Genomic DNA, 23,905 nt, shown 5'->3' on the forward strand with positions numbered 1-23,905 from the left:
ATAGTTCTTCAGTGGTCCCACAATATTATCATCTTGGACAGAATCCTACCCATGGCCCCACACACAGGTCCTGATGTTAATGGGAGAAGATACTGTGTGCTGATGTCCCCACTTTATTTGCTTTAATGATGCACACATTGTGTTAGTTTCTTCATTTCATTGCAGAAATGACCCTTAAACAAAATATCAGGACGTGAGGACTACCCTGCCTAATGCTGGACTTAAAGGCTGTGGCTTATTATAGGGAGCAGTCGGCAAGGATACCCTGGGTACCGGGAATGAGGGAGTGAGTGCTAAGGGTGATGTTGAAAATGGGGAAGTTGGATATTTTCCCAGTTGCTTCCATTGGAACATTACCAGTTGGGCTCCTTTATTATGTTTTTATCAATTCCCAAGTATTCAGAAATGTATATCACAAAATGTGAATATATGACGTATTTCAAAGGGAAATGAGGGGTGTTTTCTGGATTATTCAGTTGGCTTTCCAGTGCCAACATTTTAACTTTCTCAACTGACCAACTATCTGGGAGATTTTAAACTTTCAAGGAAGAATTGTAAGAAAACGATTTGAAGATGCATCCTATTAATTTTAATTGGGAATAAACAAGTGGAATTTTCTCCACTGAGGTTTTTAGTAAATAAGAAATCCAGCTCCTACAATCCCCTTCACCCAAGACGAGACAAGTCTGTATTTTATGAGAGGAGATCTGAGCTTGCATTTAGAGCTTATTAATAATGAAATAAATATCCTGAAGTTTCTTAGGAAGTGTACGTGAAGAAATAAGATATCTAGAGGCAATTACAAAGTTGGGCTTCAAAATTACTTTTGTGAAAAAGAACAACATTTGTCATTTTTGTTTAAAATCTTGATTTATCACGTTCTGAGCTGAACTTGAAATGTTGTGTTTTTATTTTACCTAACAGAATGCCTTGCCTGCAGGCAAACAGAATGTTGAATTAAAACTTTTAATGCTCTGGGGCAAAATCTGCTGCTTTTAATAAGAGACAAAGTCTCATTTGGAACTTTCTGTCATTACACAAACAAACTGAGCTTCCGTTTATCATGTTCATTGCTTTAATTCTGGGTGCGTGGCATGGGGGAAGGAGATGGTTGCCAGGGCACACATGGCCTGCAATAAGCGATGAATCTGAGCATCTGTCAACAGAGGTACTGCTCTCACAGGTAATTATTGAACTCCATCTTCTTTCATCTGTAGCCAAGAAGATTTCAAATGGATATTGTTGACAGATGTATCACTTTATGCAAATGGATTCCAAGAAAAATGGAGTTGAACTCCACCATAAATAGACAGGATCAGTGAGGTCATCTGTCTTAAAAAAACAGTTCGCCTTGATTGCGTCCTTCTGTATACCATGCACTCCATGAAGCGTGTCACATGTATACATAAACTTACTACTCAAAATGACCTTTTGATTTAGATATGTTTACTATACTCCTTGACCTGTAAGGAAACAGTAAGTCCAGAGAGGTCAACTGGCTTGACCAAGGTAGCAGAGATGGGCTTTTATCCCAGGAATCTGACTCCAGAGCTCAAGCTGTCAACAACATGCTACGTTGATTTAATTGCAACATGTGCTAACACTTGACCCTTTTCCTTCTGGTATGAGGATGGAACGGAGCAGACCAGAGGCCAGTTTCTGATACAGGAATGTTTACAACATTTGCCCAGGCAGGAAGCAGGTAGGTCCAGATAAGAGGGGAGCTGGCAATCAACATGCCACAGAGATACTGAAATCCTTCTCCTGGTGTGAGGGAAATATCGTTGATGCATATTTTGTCGTTATCTGTATTTCATCTCAAAGATCACCATTCTCCCCTCATTTATCAGGGCAAGAAAGACTTATGGTGAAGACTGGGAGCTGCATCAGGTTGATGGAGGTAAAATCTTGCCTCTGCTCTGTCATCTAGATGGCCAGCTATGTAAATCCCTCTTAGCCTTGATTTCCACATCTCCAAAATGGACACAATTACCACCACTTTATAGGGTCATTGTGAGGATTTCAATGAGATAAGATTTGCAAAGAAATTTGCAAAGGGCTCTAAGGTCTTGATAAGGAATAGTGTAATCATCATTGTTGGAGTTACCCTGTTATCACCTTGTCAGGTTCTGGCAGTGCATGGATGCTCTGTGTTTGCGGCACAGATATGACTCCTTCACCATGATAGTGATTTGCATCCGAGAAACAGGGATAATTGTGATTATGATGCTACATGTGTTAAATGCAGACTGAAGTACAGAGTTGAATCATTTTAAAAATAATTTAGTCCCTGAATAATTTGTCTGTATTTTCAACATTTATACTTTGAAATGAAACAGTTTTGTTCTGTTTGATAAATGTGTGTCAACAGTGATTGGGGCAAAGATAGTCTTCATTGTCAATGAGTTTGTATTCAGGGAGCAAAAGCAGCCACACCAATCCATCCATCTATCCATAGATCCATTCATGAATGAACTAATAAATGATATGAAATGACATATACACAGCAGTGAAAGTATTTGACATCTGGGAAGACGCCAAAGTGAAGATGATATCTGAATAAGAGTTAAACATAAACAGAAATTACTGAGGGGTTTTTAACTGGGGAGAGAGCAATATTCACTTACACACTCATGTATTTATTTAGTTTATGTTGACTGGCTACCTACTTTATACCAGGCGGGGTGCTAGGGGCTTGGGCTATAAATGGTGAGCAAACCCAGTGATGGTTCCTGATCTCATGGCACTCCTAGCTGACTGGGGAAATGCATCAGATCTGTGTGTTAGATGATTTTATGGTGACAGTGTAAACAACACAATGGGGGAGAACAAGGGTGGAATGCCAGGAGGAAGGAGACTGTTGCAATAGCTTGAGCACTGCTGTCTGAGGAATTGAAGCAAGGTAGGGAGATATATGGATCTGAATTATCCGCAAAAATGCATCAGATTATGGCTTCATATTTCCCTGTTAGTCTATATGCTACCCACACAGTATTCATTTAAGGAGAAGAGTGTTTTCTTGTCTACCTGAGTGTTCAGATTTGTGGTTGTTTCCAAATGGTGTTGCTTGGAGGATAGAAATGCAAATAGAACCAGCTTCTGATAATATGGAGTGGATGAATCTTCAAAGAGTGAAACAGTGAATAATTGTCATGAAAATGACAGCCTGGGATGCACACAAAGGGAACAAATTCTAATTTCAGATTGTGCAGTCAGGCAACAGAGCTAAGCAGAAATTAAAGGCTTTGTACAAATCTCATGTCATAGTCTAATTTTGCACGTAAAACATCCGCCCACTCTGAGAACAGATAAAAAGTGCTTAACCTTAGCAAATCTGTATCTGAAAACTTTCCTGTAGGTTCTGATAAGATGAATGATGTCCTACTGTTGGGCCCTTGGAAATTAGTCTGCTTGTCTGTGATGCTCAATATTTCAAAACTGTGCATTGGATTTAGCAAACGTCTACTGAGAATCCAGCACAGGGTAGGTGTCATGGATGATTCAGTGTTGCATAAGACTTGGCTTATTTCCAGAAGTTCTCAGAAGCTACTGTGATGCAGAACACAAAGTTCGAATGGGTAATGAATATGAACTTTGAAGTCAGACATCCCTGGGTTCAAACCCCAATCCTTTCACTTAACACTAGTGGCTAGAAGGACATTATAGGCCTTTCCAGTTATTCTCAATTTTGCCGTCTCTTTAATGATAATTATATTAATGTAGTGTTGGTTTTCCACCCTGCACAACAAATAATCACACATGTAGTAGCTTAAAATGACATGTATTTTTAGCTCATAATGTCAGTGGGTCAGGATTCTGGGCATTGCTTGGCTAGGTCCTCTGCTTAGGCTCCCAAAAGGCTGAAATCCAGTTGCCAGCTGGGCTGCGCTCCTTTCTGAAGCTTGGGGGTCCTCTTCCAAGGGGACGTGGTTATTGGCAGAATTAGTTCCTTGCAGCTGTAGGACTGAGGACCTGCTTTATGGACAGCTGCCAGCTGAGGCCTGTACTCAGCGACTGGAGGCCCCCACGGTCCCTGGCTACGTGGCTCTCCCCGACCCCCTTGGAACATGGCAGCTTATACTTTCAAAGCCAATAGGAGGCTCTCTGATCTCTAGACTCTCTTTTAAAGGAATCATCTAATAATCTCCTTTTGATTAACTTGAAGTCAACTGATTAGGAATTTTAATCATATCTGCAAAAAGCCCTTCCCCTGTGTCATAGTCTGTTGGTTAGCAAGGGGCAGGTCTTCCCCACATTCAGGGCCAAGGGTCTTCATGAGGCCAGGAATCACAGAGTGCACCTTAGAATTCTGCCTCCTACAAGTGTTAACTTCACTGTTGGTTTCTTTGGACTCAGATGAGGCAATAGGTGTGTTACTTAGGATTTGGACAGGCAGCCTATCTCTAAAGTAGCAGCAGCTTTAAAATATGCTATGTGGTCACCTGCAGAGGCAGACGAACCCTCACCACACTGGTTCAGATTTCAAGGCTGAGGACACCACGTATATACCAAGAGGGCATAGGATGTTTTTATTATTTATGTAATTCAGGTCTCCAGGAGAGGAAGGAAGGGCTCTCAAGCAGGTCTGAAGTGGTTTGAGAGAGCACAGAAAGTAAAAGACAGACCTTGGTTTTTGTCATGGTTACGGGGTAGGACTGGAGCGATGACTCCCACGCAGACGGGCTGGTGTGGTTTGTGGTTTGAATCTCTAGCCAGCACCAAAGCTGGGGGCACCCAGGCTTTCTTATCAGCTTGTCTGGTTGTGGGCACAGAGGGACGTGGGATGGGTGAGGCATCAAACATCAAAATGTGGAATCGGACTCACCATTACAACATGTGAAACTCTGAGGTTGCCAGTTGAGACCTGGTGTGGTGGGTCCACGCAGTGAGATGTGGGGGAGCTTCCTTCTGTCTTTCTGCTGTTCCGTCCTCCACGTCACCCTTCCTTCTTCAGAATCAAGATCATTTGAGTTTTCATGGCTCCTGGACCCTCACCCTTTTATCCATGTCACAGGCAGCTGGGAGGGGACATGGGAAAAAGCCTAAAAAGTGGCTTTCCTCAGCTGACTGCCCCTCATTTAAAAAACTTCCTGAAAGTTCCTCCAAATAACTTTTGATTATATCTTTTCACATACTCTCGAAATTATTAGTGGGTTAGGAGCCACAAGGGAGAATGGGAGATACAGTCTTTTTGCTAAGCTCAGTGCCAACCCTAACGCGATAGCAGTTTGGTGAGGAGAGAAAGTCACTTCTTTAGATGCCAGTTACCTAGCCCAGTGACTCTTTTTTCTAGAAATGTCATGTATTTATTAAAAACACATTGTCATGTATTTTTTAAAACTCACATTGAGTTTTTGACTGAGTACACTTTTAACTTTAGAACAACTTTAGATTTACATAAAAGCTAGAGACAATAAAGAGAGTTCCTTGTTCCCCTCCCCCAGCCTCCCTTCCCCCCACTGTTATGTCACAGGGTCTGAGGACCTTTATCAAAACTAGAGGAGCTGGCATTGGTGCAGGACTATTCACCAAACTCCAGACTTCACCGGAAGTTCACCAGCTACTCCACTCACGCGGTTTTCTCTTTCAGGGCCCCTCATTGCAGTGAGTCTTTGAATGCCTTTAGTCCCCTCTGGTCTGTGACAGTTTCTCAAATTTTCCTTTTTTCTTTTTAATGACCTTGATAGTTTTGAGGAGGACTGTCAGTTATTTCAGAGGCTATGTCTCAATGTAGATTTTTCTGATGTTTTCCCATGATTAAAGTTTTTGGGAAGAAACCGCCGACTTTCCCTGTCACTTCCTTTGAGGGCACATGAAATGCACCTGACATCACCGTGAAGTTCACCTTGATCACTGACTTGGCAAGGAGGTGTTTCTTGGGTTTCTAATGTTTTCCCTTATCCATACACTGTTATTTGGAAGTGGGTCTTTGAGTCCACACCATATTCAAGTGTGTGTGTATGTGTGTGTGTGTGTGACAGACAGACAGATGGAGGGGATTAAACTCCATTTTTATTTACATGCATTATTTGGAATTCTTCAGTAAAAAAAAAGATTTCTCTCTCCTCCCTTACTTAGGTATTGAACCATTTATTTATATGGTGTGGACTTAATGTATATTTATCTTATACTTGGATTGTAGCCAACACAACATTATTTACTTTGCTGTTCAAATCCTTCCAGCTTTGGGCATTGGGAGCTTTCAGCTGGCACCTGTGAACTTCCCACATGCTCCCATCCTTTCTGTTTTTAGGCATTTCCTTAATTTCTGTCACTATAGGATTCTGCTGGCTCATCTTGTGTTCTCCTCAGCTCAGCCCTACAATCAGCCATCTCTCCTTTTATAGGGGTATTAAAACCCCTGGGTGCACATTGCATTTTATAAATGTCAGCTAAATATGACACATTTCTATAAAATAATGAAAATGATTATCAGTGGAGAGTTACAGTGTAACAGCATGAAATGTGCTTTGTGAATGATGTCAAGTTTGTCTGTAGATCATCTCATTCTTCCACAACTCCCCACTTTATGCATAAGGAAGTGGAGACTTGGATGACCCAGGTCCTTGCATAGATCACATAACCTGGGAGTGACAGAGACAGAACTTGAAGCTGTATTTCCTAGCTCTCTCCCTTTTTCCATCCCAACATTTCGCCTTCCTGAGGGATATTTTTTAAAGATCTGATTCCAAGTATTATTATTACTGTTACTATTATTATTATTTATTCACTCAGTGAGTCAACAAAAATTATTTATCTCTACCTACTGGCTGGACAGTACACAAAGTACCGGGAATCAGGCAACAGGGCAGGAAAGTTCCTGGTATTCATTTGGTTCACAGCATCATGAAGAAGAAGGGCAATAAATAAGTGAGAAAGTAAGTAAATAAATAATTTCAGAGAGTTGAAGTGCTGTGCAGAAAATAAAACGTGCTGGAGGATGAATGATGAAGAGGAGGCCGTGGTGCGCCAGGATGGGCCGAGATGAAGGAGCCAGGTGTGAACGGAACAGCAGCATAAAGAGGGCAGTCCTCAAGGCCAGAGTGGACTTGGCTGTTCTGTGAAACTGAACAAAGACTGTTGTGAATGAGTCATGGAGGCTGAGGTGTTACACGGAGAAATATGAAGTCAGAGATTTAGGGAGAGGCCAGATAATAAAGGGCCCCCTATGGCATGTTAAGGAGGTTATATTTTATCTGTCTGTCTGTCTGTCTGTCTGTCTGTCTATCTATCTATCTATCTATCTATCTATCTATCTATCTATCTATCTATCTATCTATTTATCTATCTGTCTATCTCAGAGCAGTAGAAGCCATTGGCACAGTTTTGTCAGGAGAGTAATCTGATCTGATTTGAATTTTAAAAATTTTATTCTTGGGGTTGTGTGGAGAATATATGCCACATATTCCATCAGAGTTGAGATGCCGTTGATTATAATTCTGAGATGTTAAAATTTGAAAGAAAAAAAAAGGAAAACAGAGCCAGTGAAATTTTAAAGTGCCATCAACTGATTGTAAGATGCATTCCAATTTCAGAGGTGTTGAAATATGAAAAAGAAATGTACTTCTTAGAATCCTTGAACAGAACTAGTACAGAACTAGTTGAAAAGAGTGCAAGCAGGGAGACAAACAGGAGTTGATCACTGTCATGCGGGTGAGATATGTCAGCGGACTATGCCGGTGTTATTATGATGGAGATAATTGACCAGATTTTAAGTGTCATTGGAAGAAGAACGGGAAGGGGTCACTGACAAATGAGATGCAAGGGTGAGGGAGAGAGAAGAGTGAATTCTAGGCTTTGCTTTGAACATGGGAGGATGGTGGTACCTTTACTAAGATGGAAAAAGGTATTTTGGAAGGTCACGATCATGACTTCATTACTGGCCACATGGCTAGTAGACTTCCAAATGAGATGATTAAGCACATGATTGAATAAGGAAATCTGACCTCAGTAAAAAATGCGTGAGAGCCTATGATATTGCTTTGAGAGTCATCCACAGGTGGTAGTTAAAGTCATGGGACTAGACGAGTGAGAGAATAAAGAGAAAAGATTCTTGAAGACACTAGAAATGAACCTTGGCAGAGGAGGAGGATCCAGCCTAGGGGTCTACAAAAGAGGAGCTAGCATAATAAATGGCAGCTAGTTAAGTCAGACATCACAAAGGCCAGGAGTGTGAAGAGGGAGGGCTTGGCTAACTAGGCAACATGCAATTAAGAAGTTGCATTGTGCAGTACACCAGAAATCGACACATTGTAACTGACTATACTTCAGTGAAAAAAACAGTTGCATTTGATGGAGAAAGAGTATTGACCTTGGATTTTGCAAGATGTAGGTCATTGGTGATACTCTAGACTTTTGTCAGCTGTTAATGTTGGTTTATTCCTTGGATGAGAGTGTATAACCTTTCCAGAGTTAGTAATGCTAAATATTAACTTTGACCATGCTTTCCTTTATCTAGCTTTCCTCTCCTTTACAGTTCAAGTGTTACTATAAGATGAGGAATATTTACAGCTTTATGTTTTTAAAATGCTCTCAATGGCACATTTTAAATTAATAAATTCTGAAATTATTTGGTAAAAATGATAAAATTACATTATTAAAACCCAGACTTGCATTACATCAAAACTATTTATTATCTTATGTAGACAGGACCTTAATTTTTGGTCTGCATATGTTTACAAGAGTCTTCAAATGTCAAGAAGAATGATTTCCTTTTGAAAATTGACCGCGCTTAGTATTCTGAGTTTGGCTAATTATGCTGAATTTTTTACTGACCATTCTCTAAGGGTTTTAGGTTTGTCTAAATATGAGATATTCCTTATTATGAACTGAAATACAGATATTGTCATCAGGAATTGAGGGATTTATCCACGTTCTTTGTTCTGGGGAGGTAAATGTTTCAGACATGGTGCTTTTTTCCAAAGAACATCCACCATATCTTGGGGATATTTGGAGAGTAAAAAACTTACTGTTCTGGGTTTATGAAAAGTCTTTAATGTGTATTTTCTAATAAACTCTTTGTTTTAGAATAGTTTCAGATTTGCAGAAAATTGTGAAGATAGTACAGTATCTGTGTACCCAAACAGGTTCTCCCATTATTGACTCCTTATACCATGGTACATTCGTTACAATTAATGAACCAATATTATTGATAGATTATTGTTAAAGAAAATCCACTGTTTATTCCTATTTTGTTAGTTTTTCGTCTAATATCCCTTTTCTGTCCCAGAATATCCCATTTAGGAGACACTGACTTGTCCTGTCTCTTTAGGTTCTTCTTGGCTATGGTAGTTTCTCAGGTTTTCCATGGTTTTGATGACGTCGACATTTTTGAGGTATACTGTTCTGGTATTAGGTAGCATGTCCCTCAATTTAGGTTTGTAGGTAGTTTTTCTCATAATTACACTGGGGTTTTAGATTTGAGGGAGGAAAAGGAAAACTATCATTCTCGTCCTGTCATGTAAAGGGTACGTATTGGCACATGACCTGCACAGTTGGCGTTAAACTTGGTCTCGGCTAAGGCAGTGTTTGTCTGGTTTTCCACTGTGTCGTTACTCTTTTTCGCTTTTTCATACTGTGCTTTTTGTAAGGAAGTCACTATTCTCAGCCCAGACTTAATTAGTAGGGATTTATGCTCTGCCTCGCTGAGGGCAGAGTTTCTCCACGGATTACTCGGAATTCTTCTGTGTAGCAGATTTATCTCTTCTCTCCTGTTTGTTCATTCACTTAGTCAATAATTTATATCAGTGCAGAATCATGGACATGGTGTGTACTCTGGGTTGTGAAACAGTGCTGCTTTATTTATTTTATTGCTGAACTTGTCTCATCTTTGCTATCAGGAGCTCTTTCAGTTGGCCCCTGTGTCCCTTTGACAGCCTCCATCAGTGTGCATGTGCGTGTGCGTGTGCGTGTACATGTGCATGTGCGTGTGTGTGCGTGTGTGTGTGTGTGAATGTTGAGCACTCTGTTACTTTTTGGCACCATCTGGTCTCAGGCTTGTGTTGAGTATTTACCCTCCAGCACTTAGAATTAGTAATTTCTCCAAGAATACCTGGCTCCTTTTTTTTTTTATAATGGTGTTAAAAACCAAGATCTGGTTGCTAGATGTGTTCATTGCTAGTGGGTTGTCATTTCTTCTAGGTGATCTCAGCAGACAGCAAGGAAATCTATGTTTGTATGCTAACCTGGGTTTATACACATATAGGTATCCCTGTATATAATATCTGTATATAGATGAGGCTAAGCGTGCATTCATACTGACATCTCCAACTATAACTTATTCCTATGTTGTTCATTCTCGCCTCCTCTCATTGCTTATCCTGTATATTCTACTCCAATTGTGAGAAACCTGGCCCCCATCACCCATCACCCATTTAATTAGTTGTCCAATTCCAGTTTACATGTATAGTGGTTTCAGAATGTCTAATATTAAAACTCTTTTAATAAGTATCTATGTATTTCAGCTTGTGCGTCAAATGTCAGTATAGAAAGAAATTCTTGTCCTGTGGTTCATCTGTAAATCAAAGAACGTAATGTATTGGCAGTGAGTCAATAAGAAGTAAAATGTTTTGTTTTAATATTTATGTTAACTAATGGAATTCATGTATATGGTTTAAAAAGAACTTGAAAGTAACATAAACTAAAATTTTTGTTAGAGGTAACAAAGTGCAGCAGTCCCTGCCTCACTATCCTGCATTCTTGATATCTGCTCTCCAGAGAAAAGCCATATTCAACTTGTAAGGGTTCGTGCGTGTGTGTGTGTGTGTGTGTGTGTGTGTGTGTGTTTACTTCAGTATCTCTGAATAGTATGCTTACCCTGCTCATTCTTGGTATAAGGTTAAACCTAGAAATTTATATCCAGTAAGCATCCATTACCTGCTGGGATGAGGAACACTAAGATAGTTACTTGTCTCTTAATTGGATTTATGATCAACCTTTTTGTGATTAGCCCTATCCATGCCCCTGGCTTTCAGAAACACCAGGTACCCTTCCGTCGTAGCCGCTTAGAAGTGATGGTCACTGCCACTTGCTCACCAGCTTTCCACGTTCCAAATCTGATTCATACATTTCTTCTTCTCTCATCTTCTTCTCTTTCTCCTTGTTGGTGTGAATCTCTGCCTTTTAAATTGATTTCATTGCTGTTGTAGTGGGATTGTTAGGAGAGAGCGGAGTTAAATGCCTGCATTGAATTCACTTATGTCTAATTAGAAGTCAAAAGCCAATTTTAAGATATGTGTCAGTTTAATTATGAGCAAAGTATGAGATTTTGTAGAATGAGATTTTTTTGCTGATTATAAAAGAAATACATATTTAAATCATTAAAGTGTTTTAAAAGAACATTACAAGTTTCTCTATTGTACTGCCTTCCACCTCATCCCCAACCAAGTTCTGCTCCTTAGATTGCTACGTCTTGGTCTGGATTGATTAATTTTTGCATTGTTACATGGTTTTATTCACTTTTCTTAATGATACATATAAGCCTACCTCAATTTCTTGAATTACTGCATATGATTCCATTGGTTTGATCTACCATAACTTATTAAAAATTCACTATTGATGGCTATTTAGATAATTGCCAATTTTTCACAAATAATGTTACAGTGAACACCTTTGCAAATAAAAAAGTTGAGATTTGGGTTAAAAAAGGAAATAATGAAGACCAAGCATGTAATTGTTACTCATAGGATATGTTGCAGACTTCTAAAAAAAAAGTCAATCACATTTTTCTTAGCTTATATGCTACTAGTGAAATTTTATGGAAAAGATCTTCTCCTAAAGACCTGGCATGATTCCAACTCATGCAATTCAAGATTATTTTTCTAGTAGGAATAAAGGTAAAATGTACAGGAGTATATTCTCAGATTAGGCAAATCTACAACTATTGTAGCATACTTTTTTTTTTTGATGTTGCTTTAAATTTCCATAGCATAAGCACTAATAGTTCGCATAATGATATTCTCTGAATTAATAACACAGCATATCACGGTGGTTACTTAAACTTCCTCATGGCACGTTAGCATGCCTAACACTGATTTTCAGGTTTCGTTTCCAGTGTTAGCACTAAATAACCATCCCTTAATGGATGCTTGGAACGCATTGTTACAGACTCTGAAAAGAATTTAAATTATAACAGCATATGTTTAATGATAGCAAGAAAGTCCCAGATTCATTCTTGGAGATTCTTTAATAAGTATGTTTCATACAATATTTGCAAAGGGTTGGCAATCATTTCTAGTTACCAGCTAGAGAATGGGGTCCCGTGAAGCAAATATGAAAGCCAAGTTTGTAATTCACTCAGTCAGCTCTGAAGTCATATAGTGCTAATGTTTCCTGGGATATCTGCATTACTGAAAATTTTGAGCCTAAGTGAAAATTTATTAATATTTTAATATCACACCATTTCAAATTTACATAATCCATTTTTGCTGCATTAAATGTGATTATGCTGTGTATGTGTGTGTACTGAGGTGACATCATCCATTAAGTCAACATATTTAGAGAGGCAACTTATATTCAGTAATATGTTAATAGGATGCCATGATACAGGCTATGTATTTGACACGGGTTTTTATTAATTTTTTCACTGCACATGGACAGAGGCTGACTCTAAAAATCAATTTATATATGTGTATATTCACACATATACATAAGCATTGTGACTGTGTGTTGCATTTATGGTATTACTAAACAATTAATTTTTAATGAATTCAATTACTGTCGTGTAGTAGCAAGCACTATGAAGGAGCAGGCTTTTAAAGAGATTAGAAGATAAAAAGAAGTATTTGATTTAATTCTAAACAGAATTTGTCTCATTTTAGATAGTCTATTTCCAAGAAGTAGTTAAAACCATATTAATTATAGTTAAAACCTTAGCACTGACTTGCAAATTCACAGACAATGTTAATGTAGCTGTCAACCTTTCCTCTTTTGTGACTGTCGTTTCCCCAAATTCAATACTTTAATCAGTAGAGTAGATTGCCCTCCATAATGTAAGCAGACCTCATCCAGTCACCTGAAGAAGGTCTGGATGAAACAGAGACCACCCCCCACCCCCATCCCGGGTAAGATAGATATTTTTCCCCAGCCAATTGCTTTTGGACTTTATTTGCAACACTGTCTCTTCCTACCTGGTGACCTTTGAACTGAATCAGCTCTCTTTTGTCTCTTACACCATTGGCTCACCCTGCAAATTTTGGATTTACCAGCCTACCTAGTTCCATGAGACAATTCCTTATAATAAGCCTCTTATATATAAGAACACACGCACACATCATATTGGTTCTGTTTCTCTGGGGACCTGTGAATGATGCAGCCTCTATCCTGCAGCCCTTCCTGTGACCCACCCGTCTATTCTGCTGAAAGGAGTCCATCTGCTACGGGGTAATAAATTGGGAGACTTTCCACTAGCATTACCATAGGCTTATGTACACCTTCTCATTAGTCTCAGTAAGGGAAGAGGGAGCCATACAGAGATTTACTCTCTCACTGATACGCAATCCTGCTGATCTTCTCGACCCTGCTCCTGCCTGAGTCAGGGTTGTTCACTGAGCTTAGTTCACTTGTTATTTCAGTGTAAACAGCTGTTTTAAAAATTGATCTTTATACATGTGGGGCTGCCTTCCTGAAAAAAAAAAAGACCATCTCATTTAACAGTTTGGATTTTATACATCTAGTGAGCATGTAGGTACCGAAAGCTTGAGAAATTTTGGTCTTGATTTGTCTGAATGCATAGTGTGCTCTACAGTCTTCAAGACACCAGAATAAGAAATAAAAAAAGCAATGGAAACGATCAGTTTGTATCACAGAGGAAACGGTGTTGCTGGGCTGTGAATGATCAGCCACAGTAAATACTGGGGCATTATCTCCTTCTAATGTGGTGGTGTAGAGTCTGTGGTACTGAATCAGGAAAAAAATGGGGCACAAGAGGACGGCCCTGTCCCAGGTCTTGGGTGAGTCCCTGGGATGCGTGCCATAAAGTGAGGGTCCCTGGCTTCACTCAGGAAAGGGTTCAAGAGTGAGCCATAGTAGAGTGAAGGCAGATTCATTCAGATGGCGACATCCTCCATGCATGGAGTGCAGGCTCTCTCAGGAGGCAAGAGAGAGCGACCACGAGGTGCAAGTTTGTTAGTTTTTAATGGTCTCGGTAACTTCATATGCTAACAAGTGGGAGGATTATTTCATCTACTTTGGGGAAGTGACAGAGATTCCCAGGAACTGGGCCACTACCCAGTTTTGACTTTATATGGTGAGCCTCAGAACTGTCATGGTGCCTGTGGGTGTGTCATTTACCAAGCTAATAAGTTACGGTGAGTGTATGATAAAGCTCAAGGTCTGCTAGGAGTCAAATCTCCTGCCATCTTGGGCCTCAAGGTCTATAGGGAGTTGATCTCCGTCTTGGTGGTAATTGCTGTGTCGTATTTTTAATGATTGTGTCCTGCCCTCTTCCCTCCTGTCTCAGTATAGTACAGAAAAATAACTAAAAATAGATACTGTAAATGTATTTTTGAGGATTGGTACTATCTAATACAATTGGTCTTGTGCTAATATTTGATGCTTTAAAGTAGAGGTTATCAATCATTGTTTAGCTTTTCAGACTGAATAATTTTGTTGTTGGGAATAAAGGAAGAATGGAAGGAAGGAAAGAAGGAAGGAAGGAAGGAAGAGAGTTGCAAAGGGAAGTGGAGATTAAAGTTCATTTGACACAGACCTTTTACTTTGAGACATTGCTGTAATTTTAACTGTACATCAATTTAAAATTGTATTGAACTTTTAAGCTTAAATCCATTTTTTTCAGAGTTGGGTAATGACAACTAAAAACATTTTCACTAAAATAATCTCCATTCCTTTGGGAAGTCAGTTTTCAAAAACACATTTGTGTATTTTTCCCACCTACTTATTTGGGGGAGTAAGGCAACCACTGTAAGAACAGAAATGATTGTTATTTGAAAAAGTACTCTGGGTCCATTTTCCTGCAGGGACTTGTGAGAGCTCGTGACTAATTTCTGATTACTTAAGAAAAAGTCACTCCTTTAAATAACTTATGATGAAGTCCTTACTAGTTTTCACAGGCAACTTCAAATTATGTTTTCTGAGAAGTTGGAGGTGATAGCTTATTTTTTCTTGCTTTACATAGTTTTTTTTTTTTTTTCCCGATTTCCTCTTATCAGTTATGTGTCATATATTTCCCTCGGGAGATATTTTAAATCTCTGTGCGTTCCTTTGGAGATTTTGTTTTAAGGATCAAAAAAATCAAATCAGCATTTTATGTTACTGTTGCAGGGTTCTATGTTGACTGCTGTCTGTGTACTCAATTGTGCTAGTCCTCAAAGAGCTTTCATTGTAATCAGAAAGTTGATACTTTACAGGCAGAGTTGGAGAGGGTGAGAGGGCTGGCGGTGTAGTTGGGAGTGTGGTGGTCAAACAGCAACATATTTAAATGGTAGTGAATTACAAGACCAGAGTTTGGGGTGGGCATGGTGGGGCATGATTATTGGCCAAATTAGGTTTATGTGCCATGAAACTCTGAGGATGCTAAATTTAATTGATGTGGGAATATAATTATTACCTTTTCCCTGACTCCTAATTTTTAACCCAAGACCTCTGTAGTTCAAGGTTAATTTGTGATGAAAATAAGATTGTCAACAGTTGGGTTGAATTAATACTAATGCAACACATTGCAAAGGACAAACTGGGTTCTCAGGTGACTGGTGAATTCTGAAATACAAACATAACTGAAGTGCACGTTTGAAGGCATGGGGTAACCATTTTGCATGCCTGAAATTTTGTGTTTTTTGTTTGCATTTTGATTAGTCTGAAAGAAGTGAAGATATTCCTTGATCATCATATTGGGTTTTCCAAGAAATACTAGTTTTTGACATTCTGTTCAGTATCCATTATATAATAAGGCATAATCACGGATCAGTTTTTTAAAAAAATCACATATTCCCCTCAAAATGCCCTGTGTTCTTCCCTAACATAAAACACTGGTTTCTTTCTTACTCTTTTTCTTTTCTTTCTATGTGTAGGAGATTTGTTTTTCTCTTTTATCTCCCACAACAGTGAATTTGTCTTCTCTTTCATTATAATACCGAAGTTGATTTTTCTTATCATTTGTCCCCAAAATGACTAATTCCCCCCTCAAGCCCCCAAGGAAGTGAGCTGATGTGTGTACTCCTCATAGTGAATTTCTTTTATTCCTTACTTCTTGAAGTTTAATTTTTCCCTTCTGCTTTTTTACTCACAGCTAATCTCTCTTACTATGCCTCCCCCAACCCTCAAATTAATGACTTTTAAAAAGTGACTTTTTTCACTTTTCTGATAAATTGATGAGGCAACATGAGGACTTAAAGGCACAATTATAATATTCTCATCAATGTCTCCTTTCAGGACTTCCTGCAGGTAATTTTACCCTCCTGTAGACTGCTACAGGGCTGGCCTCTTGTCTTCTCTCCTCCTGGCACTCCTAACTTTATATTTCTGAAGTATATATAACTACGTGTCAGATAAACATAAAAGGTTTTTATCAAAAAATTGAAAATATACCCTTTTCTGTATAATTCTTAAACTTACAAGATAGGAGCAATGAGCTTGTAATGCCTGAGTAAATGGTAAGCCTGTTTTTTGAGACTTCCTGGGGGATTGCAGCTTTATTTCCTATTTTTCTCTCGTTTGCGTGATCATGACCACTCAGCACAGCTGTTCTGCCTGGCTCCCTTACTCTTACACACAAATATTTATTCATCCAGTAAGTATTGAGCACCTATTACAGCTGGATGAAAGCCGTCAGTTATGGTGATCTCAACACCCCTCCCCCAACTTGGGGCTAACAGTTTATTTAGGGGGGCAGTCTTCAATAAGTCAGTAAATGATCCATGCAACTGAGCACACCCGGATTTTCCTCCGGAGGCTGGTGCAAGTTCTTTTACTCTGGATAGCTATTCATTTTCTTTATTTCTCATAAATAGTAGTAATTACTGCCGCCACTTATTGAGAGGTACAATGTGCCAGGGACTTGTTTTACAGTCTTTTAATTGCATTACCTCATCTCGTCCCCCAGACACCCATAGATGGACTGTTATGTTCATTCTACACATGGGGAAACTAAGTCCCAGATGGCTGTCATTTTGCAAGCGAATTGGAGCCAAAATCAAGTCTAGGTGGTTTGGTGCCTGCACCCTGGCCCTCCTTGAGCCAGAATCTATTCACACGCGCTTTCCCTTTACTGCTGGACAACTGATCAATTCCTGTTTCTAACAGAGACCTTCTCCCTCCAATCAACTCAAAGGTTGTTTTGTTTCTTCCCAAACCACTAAAGTGAGTTTTGGATGACTGTTCATCAGACAATCATCTGTTTATTTTTTTTATTCACTCAGTCAGCCTATGTGCTAGTGCGTGAACAGCGTCTGTAATATCCACGCCCGGCCTTGACGATCTTGCTCACAATGACTGGCTCAGGGATGGGTGTACAGCTCAACACAGGACAGTCTGTCCTGGTTTTTCCCTGGAGGTGCTGAGAGCGAGGTGTTGTCTTTTGATCTCAGTTTCCACGTTAGAATGATTTAAACCTGAAACTAACTTCCTGACCTCATGTAAAATGTCTTCATGCAGTATAATCTACTGTACCATCTTAGAAAGGAGCTGCACAGAGGAGGGGCGGGGCTGGGATTAGGAGAGACCAAGAAATTATCACCAGAGAATGAGCATTACCCTTGCAGAACTGATTGGTAGCATGGATAAATCTACAACCTCACTGCATATACTAGTTAGTAACAAATTGACTCTCTTACTACATAGCTAACACTTTCTTGGCTTGAGATCTTGGGCGATCCCCTAAGGTAAGCAAACCATTTCTGTGTGAAAGCAGAGGCAGCAGGCCTGGGCAGGGGGAAGGCTGGCTCCTTATAAGCGGTGTTAGCAGTAATAAAGACAAAGGAAACTGGAGACACAAAAGGAGGCCTGTGATGGACACCAGCTCCCTCCAGTTTTCCAGGGGGCCCCACGAGTGATACAAAGATATGTGTAGCAATGAAGGTTTGTCACACTGTGTCAAAGGAAGTGTCATCTGCAGCTCAGTGTGGGAGGTTTAAAGCTAAGGAAAACACACGGGATGCAATCTACATACCGCGGCTGGCATTAAATCAAAGCACATTAGAGGAGTCTTTGCAGAAGAGAGGCCGGTCTGAGCACTGACAGTTTCTCTGGGTTCCCGACCAGGCATGTTACAGAGGAAATTCATATCAACCGTGGGGAAAATTCATCTGTTGATCCAAAAGCAACTGCCAAGCTGTCTTTGGTACATGACAGCTGGAAGAAATTTCCTTCTCAAATCAGTGTTTCAAATGCAGGCACTCACTGGACTGGTTAAAGACGCAGGGAGGGTAAGGGAAATGGAGATGTAGAAACCTGTGATATGAGAGACAGACGGAGCGAGGGGAGATCTGATGAAGGAAATTAAATGAACTGTAAGTGGCTCATAAAGGCAACCCTGCAGGTGTCAGGAAAGTCACCTGTCATAAGTCATTTTCTTATGGGACATAGTTCACCCCCTATTGACTATGATGGGTTTATACTTGATTCAAAGCCATGTTCCCAAACTGGATTATTACTTTTTTTCCTTAAAGCACTGGCTCAGCTCAGAAAAAGGTAAACATTCTCTAGTGTTCTGACACTTAACATTAATGGTTTTCTTGCCAGTGTTACCCTGAAGTGTACATCTGAAGTGTTGCTGTGCCAATTTACGCTTTAAAACCAGTTTTGTGGAAATGTCCATCAAGAGTGTAGGGGCAATGGGCAAGGCAATGGTGGTCTGAAGGCTGCTGCAGTGTTGCCACGTAACTACTGCCCTGCGAACTGCATGCAGAGCATTGCAGCCTGGAATGTGGCTGCCAAGTAAACAATTTTTGATTAAAAAAAATTATTTCTGAAACTCTATACCTTTAGCAGATAAACATTCTAGAGCTGTTTTCCTTTTTCAACTGCAAATTTGATTTTGTCCACTCTGGTTTTTTCTTTTGAAAGGAAAAGCTGCAGTACTTTCCTGATCAAAATATGTGTGTGTGCTCATTATAAAAGATTTAATCAATTATGACAAATATGGGTAAAAAAACAGTTATTGAACATACCATCACCATCACCTAAGACAAATACTGCCCTTTCAAACTTCTCTGTTTATACATATACACACATATGTAAATTGTGATAACAAGATATAGTCTATATGCTACATTAATTAATTTTTTAACAATTTAACCACTTCATGTTTCCAATTCCGTAAGTATGGGCTCATATTAATGACAGCATACCAGGTGTTACATTCACTTAAAATAATTATTAAACCAGTGGTTTTACCGATGGATATTTTTTTCTCTTTTACACAAGTATACAGTGTAGATCCTCAGATGTGCATCTTTGTGAACTGTCATTTTATTTCTTTAGGAAAGAATTCCAAAAGTGAAATTGTTGGATCAGAGGGTATACGTGAATTGCATTCAAAAACCTGTAGCTGAGAGAGCCTACAGAAAGATCACTGCTTTGTATACATTCATAGATAGTATTTGAAGCTGCCTGGTTCATTTGCACCACCTGGGAAATGCTGAAAATAGGATAATCTACCTATCTAAACCCATTAGTAGTAACTTTAATTCCATCTGCAACCCCCCTTCAGAGCAGTTCCTGGATTAGTGTTTGATTGAGTAGCCGTGAGATGAGAGCCTTGGGGGAACAGCGTGAGAATTTTGCCCACTACAGGCACCGACATGTGGATAAGACACCAGAGCACCTTTGGAGGGGAGGAGAGGGGGCAGAGCCTGTTCAGGCAGCCATCGTTGTCCTCCAGAGGTTCTCAGCACAAAATCTCCAAGGCTTTTCTTTAGTTTTTAAAAATTTTAAATAAAAAATTTTCTTTTTACATGTCAGGTTCTAAAAATAACTGAGGAGTGAAATGTACCCTGTGGATCTTACAGATATTTTCCTGCAGTTAGTCCTGCAGAAACACAATTAAGAGATACGTTTCTATTTTCTTCCCTCAACAAATATGTATTGAGCTTCTGTTCTGGGATTATGTTATTAAGAGAAAAAAATGCTTCTCTCATCGAGTTTATATTTTAGTGGGGAAGAAGGCAAGCAGTAAAATTATTTATTTATACATAATTTGTATATAATTATATATTACATAGTATATTAATCATTATGTATTTCCCCCTATATGTATATTAGATACATATATATATGTATGTATCTAAAAGTGATACATATTATAGCAAACAAAAATAACAGATGAGGGAAATTGGGAGTGCTGGGTGAGGTGTTGCAAGTTTAAATAAAATGACCAGGAGAAACCTCACTGAGAAGGTGAACATTTGAACCTGGGCCTGGGAGAGGTGAGCTATGTTTACATCTGGGGGAAAAACATTCCCGGCAGAACTACTCGTACCCCTTTTATCTAAGACCCTACTCAGTCTTTAGTCATGAAGGCCATGAAGGCTTTTTATACATCAGTCAAATTATGGGAGACTTCCATGAGGCCTATTTTGGAAATAATAGTGGAATTCCATCAGAAAGGGTTAGAGTATTTCCTGTGTGGAGCAGAAATTCATGCTTGTTTACAGTGCATTGGTGTGCACATTCAAACAGATTTCTTATTCTCGGAGGAGAACTAATAAGAAAAGTTATAGACACATCAGGTCTCCTCACATATATATTCAACTTTCACATTGCTCATGTAGATTCTCAAGGAAATTGCCCCAGAAGAGAAGCAGAGTGTTAATGCTAATAGCAGCCAAGCAGATACAAGCATTTGCTTCTCTCGGTTAAAGAGGGAACATACGCCGACTTGTCACAGAAATGGATAGGGTCCTTGATGAGTTCCTACATTTTGATTTGTATCTGTATCATTGTGGATGAGGTGGGGTGGAGTAAGAGGACAGACTTACAGGAGAGAGAGCAGCTTAGAGGAATTTGTGATGTCAACATTTGAGAAAAATGTGGGCACCAGGAGGCACTAGGACGCTCATCAAAAGGCAGCATAAAACAGCATTATGTAAAGAAGCTGCTCGTCAGCACTTCTGAGAATGAGTCGTTAGCTTGTACTGCGAATCCACGACATTCCCTTTTTGCTTTCTCTCCTGGAAATCATGATTCTGCACAGACATTTTAGGTCTGTGCCCCACACAATACACAGATGCATAGTGAGCACATCGTGTGAAGGTGGGGTTCCCAGAACTCCCAGGGGAAACAGGCAGGGAACTCATCTATTTACAAGTATTAGTTGAGTTCTGTTTGGCTAGGAATTAGTTCACATGCTCAGAGGAGATGATTCCCCTCCCTGCTCCACTGAAAGTGAAAAATAAAAGCCATAGTAAGTTAAACATCATAGATACTTGTTTCTCTCCTCTAAAGGACGTGTTTCCACTCATATACTATTGTTCATGAGTAAATCACATGGATTTAAGTCTATATTTTAGTAGACCGTGCCCAAGTGCAAAGAATTTTATGGTGGAAGGTAGGATATATAGCCCAGTGTTAGAGAGCATGCTTAGCACGGCACGAGGTCCTGGGTTCAGTCTTCAGTGCTTCCATTAAAAAAAAATTATGATGGAGTAATGAATGGGACCATAGCTACTAGGGGAGGGTAACTGGAAACTGAGCTCCTAGAGTGTTCCCTTTACTCCTGATGAGAGTGTCCTGTATGCTTGAAGCCTTGTACTACCCTGTGCAAACTGGTCTAGGTAGTGTGTACAAACAATGTGGTGTATGGTGAACATGACTTTCCTTCTGGGGGTTTGGAATTTTGATAACTGTGGTCAGTCACGAAGGCAGTGTGTTTCTGCATGACACATTTCAGTAAAAACCCTGGACTTACAGGCCCGAGCAATCTTCCCTGGCAGAAAACACTTCATACGTGTTGCTGCTGTTCATTGCTGGAGGGTTAAGTGTGTCTTGTGCAACTCCGCTGGGAGAGACTCTTAGACGCTCACATCTGGTGTCCTCCAGATTTTGCCAGATGTGGCTTTTCTCCTTGTCGACCCTGCTTCTTGTCCTGTAAGTGAAAAGAGTGTTGAGTTCTACATACGAGGTGATGTGCTAAATGCCTTATGTGCATTTTGTACGCATTAATCTTCCTAACAGCCCTACAGAGTTCTGATTACTGTTGATTCCATTTTACAGGTGAGGGGCTGGAGGCTTAGGAAGGTAAACACTTTGTCCAACTTCTCCCATCTTGTAGGCAGAAGAGCCAGGATTGGATACAAGGAGCCTCTGGATATATATGTTCTTCACTGTGATGTAGACTCTGGAAGCTGCTTGTTCAGTGGTGGAAAGGAAACTGCCTTGAGTATAGGTGTGTCTTGTTTTTTGAAATGATGTTATTAAAAACAGGTCATTGCAGTAGGTTGTGTTATTTTTGAAACCTGCTCTGGTCAGCTTTGGGCTTGCACAAATGACTTGCTTTGTCCAGTGGGTTATGGGCATAAGTCAGAGTGTGAACATTTCTAGCAGAGGCTTTAAGAACCACCACGAGTTTCCACTCCTCTTCAGCTCTTGGCTTCTGTGACAAGAATATCAACACCTGGGTAACCAAAGACTTTTTGGCTTGAGTTCTGGGATGAGAAGACAAATGAGACAACCCAAAGCTCCAACTCAAGCCTGGAGCAGAGCAAACACAGCACACTCACCTCACCTATGAGGAGGAAATGTAGATTGTTGTAGCCACTGGTGTTTTGGGATTGTTTGTTATGTGACATTAACACAGCAAAGTTGACTAATACACTTGTACAGCAAATACATCATTTTAAATGGAAGCAATTTGAAAAGGCCGTCAGATTTCCCCAAATAGTCATTCTTATGATGAACCATTTTATTTAATAAACAATTTTTTTTGCATCACTAATAACTCAATGTTTCTAGCAAGAGAAAGACCATACTTATCGAGTCTACTGTGTGGCAGGTGCTTTTCTAAGCCATTTATGCGTGTGAACTCAAAGTTAATACGTATAAGGTTGTTTTCCCATATTATACAGTTGGACATACTATGGAGAATAAGTAACTTTCCCAAATTCACACAATGACTTCAAGGAATTAAGGCTACATTCACAGGAAGTCTGGGTCTACAGGTTACACTGCTGCCCATTATGTGATACTACCAGATAAATCTGCACACGTAAGCATAAGTTATGTGTGCGTTTTTGACAATAGATGCATAAATCAGTAAATTTGCAGATTGATTGTATAAAAGGAAGGACCAGGATTTAGTTTGTTTTCATAATCTCTCTCTCTCTCTCTCACACACACACACATTTTAGTGGATGGTGAGGTTCATGAGTATTTCATCCTCCTGAGAGGTAATTAAACACATACATGAGTAATTTGAAGATTTTTTTTCAGTCTTCCCATGTTGAAAAATCCTTTCTGAAGGCCAAGCTTTGAGGAGCACTTGCAATGTAAAATGTTTCATTTAATTTCTCTCTCAGCCTGGTGAGTAGACATTTATATTTCGATTAACATAGTGAGTTCAGTGCTAACTATGTAATAGCACTTGGGCTCTTGTTGTTTTATTCCATTTGCCTCAGGAGCCCTTGTAGTATATTTTCCTCTAGAAAAAGAACCTATGCATTAGTTGGGATTTTGATATTTTGAGAATCTCTGGTTCTGTATTTTGGGGAAAAATGTTATAATATCTTGTGTACTTCTACTTAACATAAATAGATGAAGATATACATTTTTCTGGAAAATTGAATATCCATAAATAATTAATTTCAACAATATGGAACCTACTTACTGTCACATACATATATAGCCACACCTTATCAACATGTACCAGATGTGGTAGAAGCATGTTATACTTTATCATATTCCATTAAATTAAATTAAATATAAATTGATAGTGACTTCGAGTATAATATATCGATAT

Source organism: Camelus ferus, chromosome 19 (genome assembly GCF_009834535.1).
Source record: "Camelus ferus isolate YT-003-E chromosome 19, BCGSAC_Cfer_1.0, whole genome shotgun sequence".
NCBI lineage: Eukaryota > Metazoa > Chordata > Mammalia > Artiodactyla > Camelidae > Camelus > Camelus ferus.